The sequence below is a fragment of the Strix uralensis genome, chromosome 4, assembly GCF_047716275.1.
Source record: "Strix uralensis isolate ZFMK-TIS-50842 chromosome 4, bStrUra1, whole genome shotgun sequence".
NCBI lineage: Eukaryota > Metazoa > Chordata > Aves > Strigiformes > Strigidae > Strix > Strix uralensis.
In genome coordinates this window covers 27,010,182-27,028,867 of record NC_133975.1, presented here as the reverse complement: position 1 = coordinate 27,028,867, position 18,686 = coordinate 27,010,182, and the positions used below count along the sequence as shown (strand labels likewise).

At 40.0% G+C, this 18,686-nt stretch overlaps 1 protein-coding gene across 12 annotated transcripts in view; it reads left to right on the top strand.

Annotated features, from left to right (window-relative positions):
• Nucleotides 1-18,686, top strand: part of APBB2 (amyloid beta precursor protein binding family B member 2) — a 209,411-nt gene that overhangs the window by 64,952 nt on the left and 125,773 nt on the right. For all 12 annotated transcript variants that reach the window (XM_074866044.1, XM_074866050.1, XM_074866045.1 and 9 more), the window contains exon 2: nt 9,491-9,587. The gene's annotated coding sequence lies outside the window, so the exon portion shown is untranslated. The remainder of the gene's footprint in view (nt 1-9,490; nt 9,588-18,686) is intronic.

Sequence of the window (18,686 nt, the reverse complement as noted above, 5' to 3'; positions counted from 1 at the left end):
ACCCTAGATTCCTGCAGTACCTCCAAGCAAAATGCTAAACATAGCTGACATTCTTGGTACAGCAAAAGTGGGTGTGTTGGCTAGGACAAAGCACTTGCAGTGAGCATCCAGGGCAATCATTTATTTGGAAAAAAGAGTCTTATTTTGTGTTAAATTCAATTTGGGAGCACAGCATTGAGAGATGAGATCCCTCTTGCTGTGGTTATGTATGATGCACGCTGGTTTCTTATTGGTGCATATGGTTCTGCATGAATTGGAAAAAATTCAGTGTACTGAAGGAAAAAATTCAATGTAATTCTCTGGAATTGAGGCCTTAGTTAAAACAAGGGGATGGGAGGAGGTTTTAGTTCATAGCCAGAAATGATAGGGATGTAAGTGAGTTAGTGTGAGGGAACGTTATTAGGGTGAATTTTGTTGCTTCCTTTTGGAGCATCTGGTAATAGCTGCTGTCAGGTCTGTTCTGAGATGGTATTTCCTGTGTTTTAATGAAAGTGGTAGTAGCAGGTAGAGCATATTTTACTGAAGACTGGGCAATATTGCTGCAACATATCAATTTCTGTAGTTTGACTTTTTGGTATTGACATGAAGTGTAAATATAACCATTTGGCAGTGTAATTAAGTATGTGTGACGTCCTGTAGGAAAATTTCCTTTCAATTCAAGAAGAAATTAATTTTGAAGCTTTTTGATTTAATACAGACATAGCTGCCTCTTGTGTGTATGTGCATGAGCTTATTTAAAAAAAACAAGCACAACACTTGCTAATAAAAATCTAGGTCATAAAACCTTAGGAATGGAGAACTTGGAAAGAACCTAAATAACATATTTTAGGCATAGCAATATAGTTATTAATCTGCAGCCTTATTGTTACTTTGTTAAATAAAACAATTTTTAAGTGATTGTCTTTTGAAAGAGCTTCCTAATCAAGCAACTTCATTTATATTTTTAATAAATTAAAATATTGGATTTTTAAAAATGTCATGAATAATTGCCACATTGGACTTGTGAGAATGTATTATATTTCTTGGCTGTGTAATCATACATGAGCAGAAGTCATTGCTGAGAAATGCCTTTTTTTTTTTTTTTTTTTTATAGAAAGTAGAAATGCTGAGTGCAGTCGTGCAGGCCTACAGCATGTAGTTCTTTGTATGTGATGTTTTGTCTGCAATTGTCGGAAAGGGCTTTTCAGATTATTTAAGAATATGCTTGTGTGTTGCAGGATAGAATATGGATAAATTTAGGGGAATAAACTTCTGAAGCTTATATGATGGTTAAGGAAAGCTATGTGTATAACTTAAGGCAAAGATGTACTCAATGCTGTTCTGAAGTCAGAGGTCATACTAAGAACAATGGGAAGTCATTGATCCATGCAGGAAGCAAATATATGATATAGGAGTAACATCTCTGGCATATAAGTACCAAGTCTCTTGTCATCTGACAGCCATCCTTGGAGTTTGCTCTTCAGGAAGTGGTTCTCATGACCCTTCTGTAGCTGATGATTTTGTATCTTCTATCTTCTCTTCTGTGGAAAGCATATTTTTTCCTGTTGTTGCTAGAATAGTTAATTTTCTCAGAAGAAATTGCAGGATCTCTTCTACCAGTGGCCTCAAGTTGGATTTTAAAAAAAATTGATCTAAATATCTTTCTCAGTGAGAATTGTGAAACCACAGGTACCATATTTTTTCATGATTTACTTCCTTAAGAGATCAACCCTAGATGGTGAGTCAGCTAACCAGCAAAGATGATTAATAAAGGAATAAGCTAAATAAAGATTTTTTTCTTTTATTAACCACCAGCTATTCTGAGCAAGAAATATTCCAAGTACTTGCTGACCCTGTTTTGTTAAAAAAAACCCCACCAAAACAAAACAACAAAAAAACCCAAACCAAAAAAAAAAAAACAGGCCACAACAATTGTTATATTTCAGGTGCTGGAGATGGGACAGGTCTGATAGTTACTTCTAACAGTGGTTCTGCCTTAATTCTGCTGAGCACGTATGTAATGATCTATTCCAGACCTTTCATAGGCTTGTACAAGATCTTATCATGTGGGGAAAAAAATGTAGTGTAAATGTTTTTTAACCTTATTCCTCCCTCCCCCCCTCCCTAAACCAGAATGACAGAGCCTTGTAATTTAGAGGAGATGATCCCTTTTTACAGCTAAGCACCTATTGTGCAAAAAGTTTTGAATATATTGTCCTGGTGTGCAGAATCAGTATGATTTCTGTTAGTACACATTGCCTAAGTTAAAGGTTCTTCATTGTCTTTTCACTGGCTTTGAAGCTGAAATTATCAGATCTTGTAACAGCATCATTAAAATTGATTATGACTAAAACTGGAGGCTCTTTTATTCTGTCTTTTTTTTTAGTGCACTGATTTTAAGTGTGCAGTCTGAGAGTCTGCCTGAGCTTTAATGAATGCAATTTGGTCTCCTGCTGGACAACTTTTCCGGTATAGATTTTCTTGTATATATGAAAATCATGTAAAAGAAATAGTGTGAAACAACGCAGATGCGAGACAAAGACACCCTTCGAATGACATAATAAATCTGCAGAGTGAGTGGATGCCCAGGCTAATGTGAAAGCTGCGTGAAGGCCAGCAGTGCTGGCAGAGTGGTTGTCTAAGCAGAATGCTGAAAGGCAGAGAGTGCCAGAGGAGCCAAGCTGGCATTGCTGACTGCCTTGTCCTACGATGCCGATGCCGCAAGCTCAGTGCCTTGCCCTGGCATGGAAGGTATCAAGGATGCTCTAAGATGGAGCACCCTGTTGTGTGCAGCATAAGCTGGAAAGTATTGGGAATATCGAGAGGGGTTGGGGAGAATTATACAGTGATAATAGTATTCAGAATAGGAATGAATAACGAAGTCAGTTACTGGGAGAGTTTGTACTTGGAGCACAGATAATAATGCCTTTTTAAAAAGGAGCTGGCTCACAAATTCAGATTTCACTTCAGTTTTGCAGTGCGCTTTTAATAACCTGCCTTCATTCAGGCAGGGTTACAAGCTAAGGCTGAGTGTGGCTCCGTTTTAATTTATCCTGGTTTTTAACTAATGCTTTGTGAAATTACTGTCTTAATGGTGGCAAAGTACATCCCTTGGGAGATGTGAACAAAGGACAACTTGTTGGGAAAATTCTGTCTCTGGTTTGTGGAGCTCTTGAGCAGATGATGTAATATTTTAACATCATCTTGTGAGAGGGTGTATTGCATCTCTGTTTGTGTCCCTATTTCTTCTGCAACAACTCCTCCTGTTTTGCTGGGTTTGACCTGTTAATGTATGTGCAGAACAGGAGGTGGAGGGAGAATAACTAAAGAACATGCTTGCGCCCTGAAGGAGGAAGGATGACTTAAGCTAAAATGCTGCCTCCATATCCCATGGGTATGATATGTGGTAGAGTGACTGGATCTCCTGCATTATTCATTGCCACTGGCTTCTACTGTGACGTGGGTGTTTATCACATGAATAGTTGTGCTGTGGGTTGCTGCAGAAAAGGTGTGTGTGACCTGAATACTCATCACCCACAGGTCTTTCTCTAAGTGATAGATAAAACCTGGTCTAAAGTATGGTATGTCTGCTAAGAAGTCAAATCATTTGGAGATGTTTTCCTCTCGGACAGCTTGTGAATGAGCATCTTTATTTGCTTCTAACCCTCACGGTTGGTCCCTGTCATATATCAGCATGAATTCCCAGGCTTTCAATTCCTTCCTTAAAATTTGATGCCTGTGTGAAAGTAAGTTTTATTCTTAACATGTATTTGGAAAATTGTTCAGCTAGCTAAGTTGCACCCCATTGTGCTAAGAATAAGAATTTTTTGAGAGAAATTCCAGGCTGCTTTGTTTTCAAATACTGATTCAAGTTTCTTTCCACTTTTAATTTTTTTTTTTTTTATTCTTTTTCAAAGCAGACTTGTTTCGCTGCTGAAGTGCTAACAGCAGATCATGCGTTGGGCTTTTTTGAGCTCTAAAGCTTGGGTCAGGAGGGATGAGCAAACACAAAATACGGCTTAACTGCCTTCCTTTGGGAGGAAAACATGCTGCGGTGGTACTCAGACTGTGCTTGAAGAGTTGCTGTTGAGCAAGATATGTACCCCTATGTCAATTGTTCTGTGCTTTTGGCATAATAGCCCAGAAATTGACAGCCTCAGCCCAGATGTTTGCTCAGACAGTTTTGTAGTAGCAGCTACTTGTCTGGTTCTTGTTGTGAGTCATGACAGCAGTGATGCTGAAAGCTGGAGAGAAGGGGTGGGCTTAGAGACAGAAAGTGGGGACACAGGGCTTAGTTGTGTTGCTGGGGGATACTCAGTGCACTGCAAACCACCTGGCCTGGAGTGTGGTAGCTGTGTTCAGGTTGTTTCTATGCTCTCTTCCTTTTCCATTGGCTTTTGGACACTGGATGTATGTGTGCCAAGACCTAACACCAGGACAGCATCTGTCTTTCCAGAACAGCTCCTTGCCCTGGCTGGCTGGTTCACCCTTAGGAAGCTGAATTACTCACCAGTGGAAATACCAACTCCCTCAGGCTATAAGGGTAGGTTATTTCCATAAAAGTTTGTAGTGGTAGGATATTATGATTTATAGGTAACAATAGAAGCTGAACATGAGTTGAAGCAGGTTTTTTTGGGGTGCACAATCTGACAGGACCAGGTGAGCTGGAGCCAGTGCTGTGCAGTGGGAGATGTCAGCCTCTCCAAGGCTGAAGATGAATTCTGCTTCAGTGTCAACCCAGTGCTTTGCTTTCTGCTGCTTTGGTGTCTGTGCAGCACAGCTCAGTGAGCAGTAAGGCTTGAGAAAAGGAGTAAGTCATGCAACCAGGGAACTGAAGTTAAGACCCTGGTGTTTGGGAGCAGTCACTGGCAATGTGGAGGTTGTGTAAATGATTTGAATGCGATGATGCGGAGGATTGATAAAATGAAAACACAGATTTGGTCCAGACTAGCATTAAGAAAGTTTCTTAGCTCTTCCTCTCCCATACCAGCCCCCCACCCCCATTTCAGTGTTTTAGCCTCTAATTGTGAAATAAATGCTTCTTCTTGACCTTCAAAAAATTGTGCCTTAAGAATTTGGGAATGTAAAATACTATCTAAGTGATGCTATCTTCCTTTTGGCCCTCTAGGGCAGCAAGTGATTTAATGTGTATGATGCTTCCTTCTGTGGATTTGCCAAAAATTGCTGTCAAAGAAGGTAGGATGCAGACAAAGAAAGGCAGATGCTAAAAGCATCAGAGAATTCTTGAGGTGGTGACAGCTGCCTTCTCCTCCACCCCATCTTTAATGAGTCTTTTACCCATCATGATGTTATGAGAGGCCTCCATGTCTGTCAGATTGAAGTGGAACTTGTTAATACACCGGGCAGGTTTCAGTTTCATTTTTTTTCATAAGAAAAACATAATTTGTTGGTTTGTTTTTGTTTTTTCCTTTGAACTATTTCCAGACTAAAGTCTCTAGAAACCTCAGAACAAAACTCACCTCTTCCTTCTCTCTTCCTTTCGGAAACAAACCCAGCCACCTGGGTTCTTCAGGTGATTGCATGAGGCTCACCAGCAGGCTGTCTGATGGACTAGAGTTAGAAATAGGTTATGTGCTTTCTAGAAGGAGAGAGAAAAACTTGTCCCTAAAATAGATGACCATGCTGTACTTATTAATTATTGATGTTATGCTGGACTACTTCTTTCTTCTATTTTTAAATTGGAGGAAGAGGTGGAAATTTTAATGGAGGGGTAGGTGAGATTCTGTGATTCCTGTTTAAAAGACAATTTAAGGCAGAGTCCCGAGTCTGATAATGTAAATGCAGTGTGCCTGCATGTCTGTGCGTGCCTAGAGAAAACTGCAGTATGAAAACTGTCACCAGTCATCTGTGAAAACTGTCATCTCTGTATGATGAGTACTGCACATATGTAATATCCTCAACCTCATAGATAAGGTCATAACTGTGCTTCCATTCTAAAAGCACAAGAATTTGGAAATCTATAGTTATTTTTCCTAGAGCAACTGGATCCCTGCCGACTTGCATGTCACTGATTTTTACACCCTTCCACCCTGCCCAGCAAAGGCAGGTTTGCAGGCACTATAAAGGATACAGGAGGAGAGTTCCAGAGTGATGTAATCCTTAAAATAGTACTCCTGGATGCAAATAGGTGGGTTTATTTTCCTATAAAACAAGCTTTTGAGGTGAAGAAGTGGAAGCCTATCTGTTGCTCTTCTTGGAGAGACGTGCCACCCCAAGCCCAGGCTGGCTGTTCTCTGCTGGGGCCATCTGAGAAGCAGTTGCCCAGCAGGAAAGGGGGAAGAGTTGGTGAATATTTTTATTTTTTGGTGTCATTTTTTAGATTAAGTGGGTTTAAATCAAAGTAGCTCAGTTTAACTCAACAGAAACATCTGAGAACCTTGCTAGTGCAGGGTTGTTTTCTAATTTAAAGGTGAGAACAAAAATGCAATGCCATTGCTGAGGAACATGCCATTTATACATTGTGTGCTTCAGCAAAAAAGAGTTACTGAAGTATAAAACCTGTTTTGGTACTGAATGACTCCAGTTGAAATTTGGCTGTTGGAAACCTGCCTATTTATATTTAACCTAAACTTTAAAGTTCCTTACCAAGAGCAGGGAGGTTGGAAAGGAGAGCTATCAAACCTGCTAACCTTCATAGCTCTTGGCAGGAAGCCACCAGGCACAAGCACAGCCTGCAGTGGAGCAGGACGAAAAAAGCTGCAGTGATTCCTAGCTCGATAAATTCGTGCTAAACCTCAAGAAAGCAGCTTTGGTCTGAGTTTAGATGCTACCAGTCTGTGGGAAGTCTCTGTTGGGTAGATGTCTGTCTCTCTTTTGAGACATCTACAAAAGTAAGTTTTGTTCTAGCATCTCAACATGGGCAATAACTCCCAGATTTTCTCCTTGTTGACTGGTGTTTCCTGCTTGGTTTTATTATTTCTAGCTGAAATTCCATGATGTGCCCAAGATCAAGTTGCATACTGGCACCTGTGAGATCAGTTGTTTCTGAGACTAGCTGAGGACTGGATCACAGGTCTGTGTCCATGGAAATCCAAGTACTCAGGAATATCTGATCCCACTTTAAGGATATGTAACTGTCACCCCATATTTGCAAAAGAAGGAAATAGGGACTGTTTAATTTTTTACTCTTGCACATAGTATTACCTCAACCAGCCAGTTGTTTATGTCATTAATTGTAACAGTATGTTCCTCCTTTGTCATCTGTGGGTGTTAAACATTTGCTAATTCATTTTCTAAGAAGGGTATCAGTGCTTGCATGCTATCTGCCTTCCAATGTACTGCTTTTAATAAAGTCCTAAATGAATTATTCTAGCTTGCATAGGCCTGGGAGACTGAGTTTGCTCCACTGTTGGCTGGCTGAGCTTTTCTTTGAAATACTAAGATTTATAAACAGGAAGAAAAAAAATTCCTCTCTTCATCCCCAAGTTGTTTTCAAGTCTGCCAATTTTCAAGGCAGGCAACATGGTAAAAATGTGGGTGGAGAGGTGGACATGTTCAGCAGGGTGCAGAGAAAAGGAGACACGCAGGGTGGAGGGAAGATTCTCAACTGGGAAATAGAAAATGTTGGGTGTGTGGTAGCACAGTTTCAGGAATTTATGTCATCAGTGTTAATATCCCTTTGGATCTGAGGTCAGATGTCTCTTGCTGAAATTTTGTTTTGCAATTTCCTATCTGCTGTTTTGTTGGAGAGCTTGGTCATTCCTACCTTTGAGACCTGTTGTATTTCAGGCTTTCCTCTGATTTCAGAACTGGCAGCTGACCTTGTCTTAGTTTGGACTGAAAAATTATCTTGTTTCAGGCATAAAATGCTTTCTGAGCTGTTGCCTATTTTTTTGTTTGAGTTAACTACTCTTTCTGTTGCAGTAACACTGGGCTTGGTTTAGAGCAAATTAGGTTTCATATATAGGATGAAGAGAGTTAATTATAAAAATGGCCGTGCCAGCACAGACAGATGCATCTGTTTGTTTATCTTGGGAAGAAACCCCTTAAAATTATTTGGAAAAAAGCTAGCATGTATGCCCAGTCTGTGTAGAAGCTTGGGGTCTCAACACTTAACCCAGAAAGTTGTGTTTGTGTAAAACCTGTGAATGTCAAACAGAAGGAAATCTCTAGTTTCTTGGCTTTACTGGTATGAAGGTTTTGACACAACGTGTGTTTTCTTTCTCTCCCTCTTTTTTTTTTCCTCTCTTGAATACTGAAATCTGATTGTCTGATACAAAAGTCCACAAATGTGCCTGCTAAATTGGGTTAGAATATTAAGTTTAATGGGCATTGTTCTGTTTTCTTCCTGCCCCCTTGAAGAGTTTTTTAAAAAGTGCTGTTTCATTATTGAAATGAGTATATTTTCTTGATTTCTTCAAAAAGCTTTGTATTTTAAAATTATTTTTCATCTGGCTTATAGAAAGGTCTATTTTCAAGTTTCCAAATGACAAATATGATTTTTAACAAGAACATTTTTAGCCCTCATAAATGATCTGTTCTGTCATAGTACTTCCTTGGATTTCTGTTAGAACAGGGACAGGAAAAAATAAATCTCTTTAAAATGGAATATAATTTGTCTTGATTTAGCCTAGCTTTTGCTTTAACAAAGAAAAAAAAAAGTTAAGCTCTACAACAGATGAGATTTGTATCTTTGGTCTTGCATATTTATTTTCTCCAGATGGGAGAACAAATATAAAGTTGAATAATACCTTGAATCCTAGAACCCTAGTTTGACTGACAGATCTGCCACCGCAGATGGAGTATCTTTTGATGGGGATACAACCTCACTTCTGTCACTGTGTGGCAACAATCCCGATATATTTTTCAGTACCAAAACCCATAGCATTAATGTAATCATTTACCAGGGGGCAGAATGGTTGGGAAATGACTGTGGTGCAGACTTCACAAAAATAAATTATATACTTGATGTCTGCTGAATGCAAGCATAATTAAAGAGATGATTTTTCAGTTTATTTTCTAAATCAGGTTATGAACATACTGTTTAGTGAGAACTTTTTGCTGCTTTTTTCTAACTTAAGGGTCATCCCTATCATCTAAATTAATTTTCTTTGTGATATTCGGTGTTTGTGCATGGGGAAAACGCAGGTCTGTAATGCAGTGCAGAGAGAGGGAATTTAAAGCATGCTTTGCAGCATGTCTCTTACATGCGTGAGCTGTCTGACAGCAGCTTGCAACACATGCCCAGTTTGGGAAGATCCCTGCACTGTAGTATATGGATCCTCTGTTCTGCTTTTACTTCTGCGTGTGCATAGTTGAATGCAGATGGCTTTTAAGGATTTAAACTGAAGGTGGCTGTTTGGGTTACTCAGTCACTTGTGCTTGTCTGATTCCCAGGCTCCTGCTGCCTTGCTGGCTCCCACTGCTGCAGAGGGCAGCTGGGTGGGTTTGTTCCTGGTAACCTGTACCTCTGTGGACTCACTAGTTTTCATTAATCCCTTGGCTCTTCATGAACGAAAACTCTAATATATGACTTGTTTTTGTTTTGCAGCTTACCTGATTTCTGCAGCAACCTGAAAGGGTGCTGGTGCCCAGGGCTCCAGGACTTGGTGCTCTGGTACGGGCTTTCCACCAGCGAGCTGGGGAGAGTAAGTAACTTGGTCTGTGTCTGGGGATCCTTTGGGGTGAGGGGGCTCTTTCTGCACTATTTTTGTCCCACATCTCAAACACTGAAGTGTCTCAGATTTCTGCCAGCACAAAGACCAGAGCTACCTGTATTTGCAGTATTTACATTGTTTATCATGATGTTTGTTAAAAAAGTGCTCCAGTTCTTCTAGTACTCCAGCAGGAGCAGTTCTTGGTTTATTCATTCTTGCAGACTGGGTGTACTTGTGTGACAAAACACTACAACGTACTCTGCCACCTCATGTGAGAAAAGGCTGTACGCAACGAAGGTGTTTCATGGTAGTGCTGTTCCTCTGTGGTGTCAGTAATACTGTCTGTTAATGCAGACATCCGTGTTGGATTTCAGTGTTCTGTGCAGCAGAAGTGCAGTCTCCTGTGATGTGTTCAAATGGTTCTGTGTGGGCCTTGGAGTGGGAGAGAGGCCCACAGCAGCAGCTACTTTGCGGCACCAGCTAAGGCCACCTATGCAGAGGGATTATCTGGTGGCACGATCCCCAGCAGCCTTGCGCTGTGGCTTTCCCTTCCTTCTCATGTGACCTTACATGCTGAGGACATACTTCCTAGTACCTGGCAAGTTGTGGGGCTTCTTGTCTTCAGAAATAAGGTATGAGAGGTCTGGCATTGTCTGCCCACAAAGAAAGCGCTGTTAGCTGGAAGACTTGGGCTAAACCACATCTGTAGGTTTGCCTGTGCCATACCAGCAGTTGTACTGGCAGAGAAACTGCACTGTTTGCTGCCAGAGGCAGGAAGTTTTTCCATCAGGATTGCTGTTCCACCTTCCTGAAATGCAGCAGCACTCTTCAGGCCTTTTCCTGATGTGATCCTTACAAGGGTGTTATTTTATACAGTCCTAACTGTTGGAGGTGAGCTGGCAGAGCTTTCAGATGTATGCCAGACTTGTAGCCACTGAGCAAATCTTATGCATGCCTCAAGTTCTTGCTTTACTTGTGGGGTGCACAGCTGCAAACTGTTATCCTGTAAATTTCCTCTTTAGCTGGTTAGTTAAAATGTAGAGAGGAGATAAATGCTAGTACTTAGCTGAAACATTGATTTAGAAAATGATCTTTCATGCTGCATGTTACTTTTCCCAGAGAATTCCTTATTTACAAAGGACTTCTCATCCTGAAAAAATTCAGAGGTCTTATAGATTTCCCCCCCACACCCCCCAATAAAACTACACTCTGGTGAGGCGAGATATTTCTTATTAAAGCAGTCTTTGCACAGAAAGAACGATGGGACTATAGCCAGGGCTAATGTCATGATGGTATTCAGTTATGTGAGACACGAATGTTTTAGCCAGTGCAGTAAGACAGCTCTTAAGGGCTTATGTAAGGGTTTGGGGTTAGTCTTGGTCTTCATGCTTTTCATGTATGTTAATCAAGCAGACTTAGTGGGTATACACAGGAGAGTGGGCTAATGATGCAACTTTTCTTTCCAAGTTGTTTTTCTTTAGTCTGTATACCTACTTGACAGAGCCTCAATTCTTACATGGGAACTGAGCAGTATTTTTCCAAAACATAGAGTTGCCATGCAAATTATTAATTTGTATTGCATACTAGGTCATCCTCATGTCATTTTTTTTCTTTCTTCTTTTTTTTTCTTTTCTTCCCTCTTGGTTTTCTCCCTTTCACTAGAAGAGCCTGTAAGTCCTCTTGCTGTCCTGAGTCATTTTATGTATCAGTAAGGGGGTCTCATAGTTTCCCTTAAAGGAGATTCCAGTCTTTTTCCTGGGGAAGAAGCAATTGGGTTGAGGACCTTCACCTTAACAGGACCAGTCACCCTAATTCATTCTTACTCCTCTTTGCAGCCATGTCCATTTCCCCAAAGGCCTGTCCATCAGATCATCTTTAGGTGAATTGCTTGCTGCATGATGCTTGCCTGGTCTCTGTTTTACTGTCAGGAAGCACTCAGCTAGGGCGTGGTGCAGCCATTGGCCTGGCATTAGCTAGGGGTCTTGCAGGCAGTTTTGTGAGACCATCCCTGCTAATCTTTAATCAGCATTCTCATGGCAGACTGCTTTGATGCCAAGCTGACGGTAGTAGCACTTCAGTCAGTATTTAATGCAGTTGGAACTCCTCACCCCAGCTGCTCAGAGAGGATACAGCTTGCCAGATCCTAGTTTTAATTATAAGGAAAGGTTACTCATTTTGTGATAACAGTGGGTTTTGGAGGTAATGGAGTTGGTGTGGGCTTAACTACATGAGTAGCTATAGCTGCTTTTCATAGTCTTTTAGCAAGCCTGGCAGACAAGGTATGGGTGTCATGCTCACAGTGGAGCTGGTGCTCACCACATCCTCTCTGAGATCACAGATGCTGTAGCATAGACTAATTCTTTTCCAGATTTCACTGGATTAACACTTGTATGTTTAGTATGTCTACAGAATAAATTTTAAAGGTGGAAGGAAGTGCATGCCAAGAACAAACTCTGTGTGGACACGGCAATAGTTCAGGTTGTCCTTCAGGCCACACCAGCATCCTCCTCCATGCCCCAGTGGGATCTCGACTGCTAATAACAAGAGAGTTCCGTGTTCATGGCTGTTCCAGTATTTCTGCTGAGACAATAATTTCTGTAGTGTGTGTGCCTCTCTGTTAGGGGTTGAACCAAAATCAACGGTTTGTTTCATAGGCTAGTAGAAAATCCATGGTTGCTCTCACCTCAGGGTGTACTTGTATTGGTGACCACTCCTTAGTTAAACAGTTTCTTATTAAGAGTCATTTAAAACTCTTGGCTACAAAGCAATGAGGTTGGTTGAACCTGAACTAGAGGTCCAACTGTGGCCCAAAAGACATGTATTCTGTGATACGAAGTATCACATGTAGGGAGCCTGTAGGAGATGAGTTTAATGGATCCCATTCTAACTGACCTCGACACATCCTGTTTTGGTGCTGAAATCACATGAGATCATCTGTACTACTTGTGGCTTGGCAAATATGGTTGCAGTAGCTCTGTGGTAGCACCCCAGTAGTGTGCTGCAAGCCTCCCTGTGGCTCAGCAGAGGCTATCAGAAAGTTCCTGCTGTGTTATTGTCACTTAGGACTGGAAAGAATAGCTGCTTGTTTGTGAAAGATGTTATTCACAAAATCAGGCTAATTCTCTGGTACCTGATTTGGTTAATTGTAGTAATAAGCTGTGAAGGAAGCCCTGGGGGGACTTCTCAAATTGCAGCAGGTGAATGTGCTTCTGCTCCCAGTGTTGTCATTGTTCATCACCTTTTGCCACTGGTAACAGCAGAAGATGTAGTACTGGGTAGTGTAGGACATGGTTCAGTCTTTTTTACTACCTTAGTATATCATACTTTCAAAAAGAAATAAATTTCATGCTATATTGATAGCAATTGTCCTTGCAAACCAAGGACACAGCTCTTGCCTTGGGGGAGGGTGTTGTGGAGAGGAGAGACCTGAAAAGAAATAATTGAATCTTAGCTGGTCATTTGTCTTGAGCTGGTAGTTTATTTTCCCCAATAAACTTATCTTTAAGTTTCATCTTATCTGTCAAAAAATGGAAAATGTTACCATGAAGTAGAAATTAACAGTATTTTAGAAAATCTTAAATAAAATTGCTTTTTTAATCGAGTATTGCAATATGTAATGTGATTATTCATGGCTCAGGATTAGAAAGCGTCAGTGACAACATGAAACTCTATTCTGATTATTCTGACAGATGTTTAATTATTAAAAAAATTGTTTTTTTCCTAAGAATAAGTTCTTCCATCAAGAGAGGTGGAGCTCTTATGTGATAACTGCAGATAATGAACCATGTCTTGCCTTGTGGCTCAATTAATACATTTTTCTTTTTGGATGCTGAGAATCCTTTCCACTGCATTGCTGCAAAAATACATGGCATGTGGCATGTCAGCTTAGAAACAATTTACGTTGTATTGCAGCAGTTGTCAATACAATATGGGTTGTGAGTGGAGAGGGAAGTATGTACCCAGGAATATGCTTGTATTATTCTAAATGCATGTCATCATTAGCCTTGAGGAAAGAATCAAAGAGCCCGAGCTAGAGCCTCCCACAACTACTCTTCTGTTGCTTATGCAAGTGATTTTGGTGACTGACACTAGTATGAAGCTGGATTCAGATGCGGGGTGGGTCATGACTGTACGTCATTCAACATCCAAGAAGGCTGGCCAAAGTTTTATATCCCTATGCTAGACATGGGTTTCATATACTCTTGTAGTTAAATATAACTACAAATCCTACATTATATGATTTGGTTGTCTCTTGCAGCCATTATTTTTGAGTGAATGTGAGGCTAAACAAGTGCGTTGACAAAAACTTCAATATAATTTTCAGTGTAATTACTACTTTGTTAACTTTTTTAGAGGTGTTTTCAGTATGACACTGATACATTGATCATGAAGTTTTGTTAGAGAGCTATAGAGGTAGTTTGTGTGGCTTCCTTCTAGAGAGACATAAAAAAATGCTGGCATTTTATTTCCTTATTTCATTAACTGATCTTAAAGTAATATTTTTTTCCTGTGGTGCTGCAGAAATTACTCTTTCCAACATTTCTTTATTTACAAAAATCCTGAGGAGTTTTGTATGTCTGATGGACAACTGTTTAGTCAATAGAGGTACTGTATGCGAGTTCTCTGTATCAAATGGCTCTGCCATAAAACCTGCCAAAACTGGAAACAACGGAGAATATTTGGATACTACAACACTGTTGTCCATATGAGTTCCTTATGACTTTCATTTTATTTTTCCTTCATATCCCTGTGGGTTAAAAAAAAAAAACAAACGAAAAAACCCCAGAGGGCTGAATTGTTTTGTCAGAAATGTAAATGAGTGGCTCGCTTCCTACAAATAAGACTAGTCCTTCAGTTCAGCAGCAAGGTACTGCTTATGTTGCTAGAGCTGTAGCTGTTGTCCAATTTATGGCAAATTGAGACATTCAGACACATGCTTGGTAACTGCACCTAGAAAAAGGAGCTTTTTAAGGAAAAAAAGTAGTAGAAATTAAAATCCTGAATCATACTTCAGAAGTAGTTCATCTGCTTTCAATCATTCCTGATTTTGACTGCTTCAGGGATGTAAGAAGGCCAAGAAACTGTGCAGAAGGCAGAGTGAAAAATCTGTTCACAAAGTTTCTTCCAAATCCTATTAGTTGAAAGCAATCTTATCCTTTGAAACTTGATCCCCCAAATCTTAATGTTTGGGGTTTTTTTGGTTTGTGTTTTGGTTTGGTTTGGTTTTTTTTTTAAACTTTGGATATTCTTTTTATTCACTAACCATGCAGTTTTATAACCCTGATGGATTATTGTCCAGAGGTGGTTGTTTAGATTCTCATTAACCTCCTGGTGAATTCCACAGAAAAATCATTGATGCTCCTTTTTTTTTTAAATTAAAAAATCACATCAGAGAAAAGTGTCTCCCATTTAGATGCTTATTCCCATCATATTACACAATTCATAACTTTTAGATAATTTTATACCCTTTCAGAAGGCTGTTCTTGGACCACCTTTCTCTGATGTTAGGTATGTTCTAATTTCCAGCCTAAATTTAGCAATGACTGCTTTACATGCACTTGTTTCCTTTGCCAACATTGCACTTTAAATTTTTGTTGCTTCTCTCAGCCTTCATTTATCTGTAAGCCAAACCCTTAATATCCTTGTACAAGACAGAAATCTGGTACCTTGATTATATTCCAATTTTCTGTGTTTTCCATTAATCCCTGGTGTGTGAGGGACCAGATGCTACTGGGCTGTTTCAGATGAGATCTGGGCACGGTGGTGTCAGTGTTTTCATAGCTCTGCGGGAAAGGCTGTAACCAGAGAACATATTTGCCTTCCCCCATGCATGCATCAAACTTGAAGCTCAGAGCAGGTCAGTGCCCTGCTGATGAAGCTGGGTCTCTTTCTTCCGTCACATCCAAACGTTTGCATCACTGACAGCAGAATTTCTTAGTGATTCCTTGAATGAATGACCTTGTGTTCTGTATTACTTCATTACATTCCTATTATGATCCTTCTCAGCATCCAATTTTCCTTTTGGTGATTCCATCTTTCTCCTTGGCAGAAGACTGTCCAAATTTTGTGTCACCAGCAGATTTCACTAACACCTTTTGTGACAAGATCAATAACAATAACATTAATTGAAATTTCCTTTTATCATCCAATATATTCTACTCTTTCAGTTAATTTGTATTTTCCCTTGTTCTCTTATTGTGTCAAAAGGAGAAGTTCCCAGTTTGCTTCTGCTGAACCATTTATTTGGACCTTTCTTTGTGTTCTCTTTTGTTAACTTTCCGGAGGTAAACATTGCGCTTCCCTCTGCATCAAAGGTCCTGTACAATAGCTTTGATAATTGTTCCCTAAGTCTTCCTGGTTTTATGGTCTCTGAAAAATAGTTGAAGATACTTGTGTTAGTCTGGGCTGTTGAAGTTTGTGTACTGTGTCTGAGACCAAATTCAAGCGTGGAGGAATCCTGTGTTAGTATCTTACAGCTTTCCATTGCCACAGGTAAAATAATATCTTGTTGAAGTAACGGTTTGCTTCAGTGTTGTTCCTCTGCTGTGAATTGTAAATTGTATTTTAGCTGGTTGTCCAATGGTCAGGAAGCAGTTACAGACACACACACACCCCAAAAATATAAATATGCATAAAGCTTTACATATTTATATAGAAAACATATATAATAAAGGTGTGTATATTATATGTAAAAATGGTAGGGTAAACTTTTTTTTTTAGAAGAATCTCTATCTTGAAGTTTCAAAATATAACCTGTACTACATTTGTTAACTGCATCTGCTACCACCAGGTCCCCAAGGAGCAGTAACAGCTAACGCTGTGACTTACATTGCAGACTGGGGGATATAATTGGTTGGGTTAAATAAAAATAGGAAACTGATGACAGAAGGAATGAGTAATAAGATAAGAACAGAACTGTTGTGATTTTGTTTTGGTATTTTGCTTTCAAGATAGAAAGAGTTGGAGGCTGCTTGGGACAGAGATAACAAGTGCCACAGAAGGTATCTGCTAGTGGTGGAACAACAGTTCCGGAAGGAACTGTTTAAAGAAATATCAGTGCAGGTTTTTTTGTATTGCTTTACAATTCTCTTCTGTGCTCACATACTGGAAACCAGCTGAGCTCAGCTTTATCTTACGCTCAGCTTGTCTTTTGAGGCTTTCTGGTAACCATGGGAGTTGGAAACAGTCTTGGCTTGAAATCCTGGTCTTCTGGCAGTAGGTGATTTCTGCTGCAGTAGGTGAGTTTGCTGTGCTCACTGCTGCCATGGAAGGGTAAAACACAGGAAGTGCGCATTGGATCATTTAGATGCAAATGGGCAAGATGGGTAAGTGGGGAATTTTTGTCTTGAGTAATAAAATTAAGTCATTCTTTTAAATTACAATTTAGTATTTAATGGAGGATACCAGCAAGATGAAGAAGGTGGTGGTTTTGTTTTTGTTTTTCTGTCTGAACGGTTGATGAATGTTTCTGGTTTAACAGATACATCAGTTTGAAGAGAGAAGCTGTAGCTCATCCTATTAGTTAATTGAGAACTGGCAAACACAGAAATTGTGACATTTTTCTGGAGTTTCTGGTTCTGTTTTGTCTCAGCTTCCAAGTTTTGCATCCCTTCTTGGAAGGACAGCAGCAACATTGTATTCACTCCCACAAGATTATGGGGGGGGGAGCGGGAAGTGGAGAGTAGTGATGAAATGCTGTAATAGAAAACCTAGCTGCACTGGAAAAGCTTCCCACAGAAAACAAAAGCACAGTGGCATCTCTGTTTCAGAAGAAATAAGCATCTTCTCATTCAGAATTACTGCTGTTACGTGACAGCTTTGAAAAATGCTTTTCGCTATCTTTGGTGTAAATGAGATTCAGAATGCATCACTGCAACCCTAAATATTGCCCTCATGTTTTAGGCTTTACGGGAAGATCTGCGTTACCTGGTGCTGATTGCTTTGATCATGTAATGCCTTTGCGCTCCAGCACAGCTCCACGGCTTGCCAGGCTTCCTTCTGGCACGCAGCCCGACCTCGCTGCAACCCCAGAGGCTCAAAGCATGACAATATTGTCAGCTGTAACTTCGAACTTTTTTTTTTTCTGTGTGCAACTTTACTTCTAACTTCACAAATCCTCACTGAAGAGCAAGTAAAATTGAGGTTGTTAGCTGATTATCAGTTCAGATAGCTGCACTGGAGTGAATGGAGTTATCTAGATCTATAACAAACTGCCAATATTATAGACAGTGTTTTTCTTCATGTTAAAATGTATATGAAGTGTATAGTTACACATAAAATGCCCTGATGCTTTCTTTTACTGCTTGGTTGAACAAAATCTGCATTACGATAACTTATATGAAATAAATAAATATAAAATGTGTGTTACTGGGAAAATATGTATCATCTGGGCAGGGGACCGTGAATGACTTGAATTCCACTTGCAGAAGTACTGAAATGCTAAATTTCAGGAAAACACATTTTTGATGAGTTAGGGACTCTGACAAAGCCTGAAACATAAATTAGGGACACTGTAGGAATTCTGTCTAAGTGACTAAAACTGATGGTATCCCCCAGAACAGAGTGGGAAATAGTAACATCAGTCTCCACATTAGTGTATGGGAACCTCAACTAAGCAGGCAGGTGATACAGCACCTGGAAAAGACGACCAAGAATAAGAAAAGCCCTTGTGAATGACTTCTCAAAAATGGCAAAGAGGGAAAGCATCCAAATAGGAACTTGTATGGGGGGAATTCAGAAGCACAAAGGCAACCAAAAAACTATACAGAACAGAGAATTGCAAGCAAGAATGATTGCAAGAAACAAGAATTTGAGTAGTGTGAATTTGTTGGAAGGAGAAATGGTGGAGTTGCTAGGCTTTTTGAGCAGGACAGGGCTTTTCAGGTCTCTGAGCAGTCTGGTATCTGGGTTATAGTGCATCCCAGACAGGTCAAAGTGTGGCAAACTGTTGCATTTAAGGTAAAGAATTAATTTGGTAAGAGATTAATCCCCTTGCCTTCTAGCCGGTCCTCAGAGATTAGAGGGGCTAGGGGTGGCTGGACTTATCTCTTAGTAGGTATGCCAATTGGGGCTATAACTATAGGTCTGACC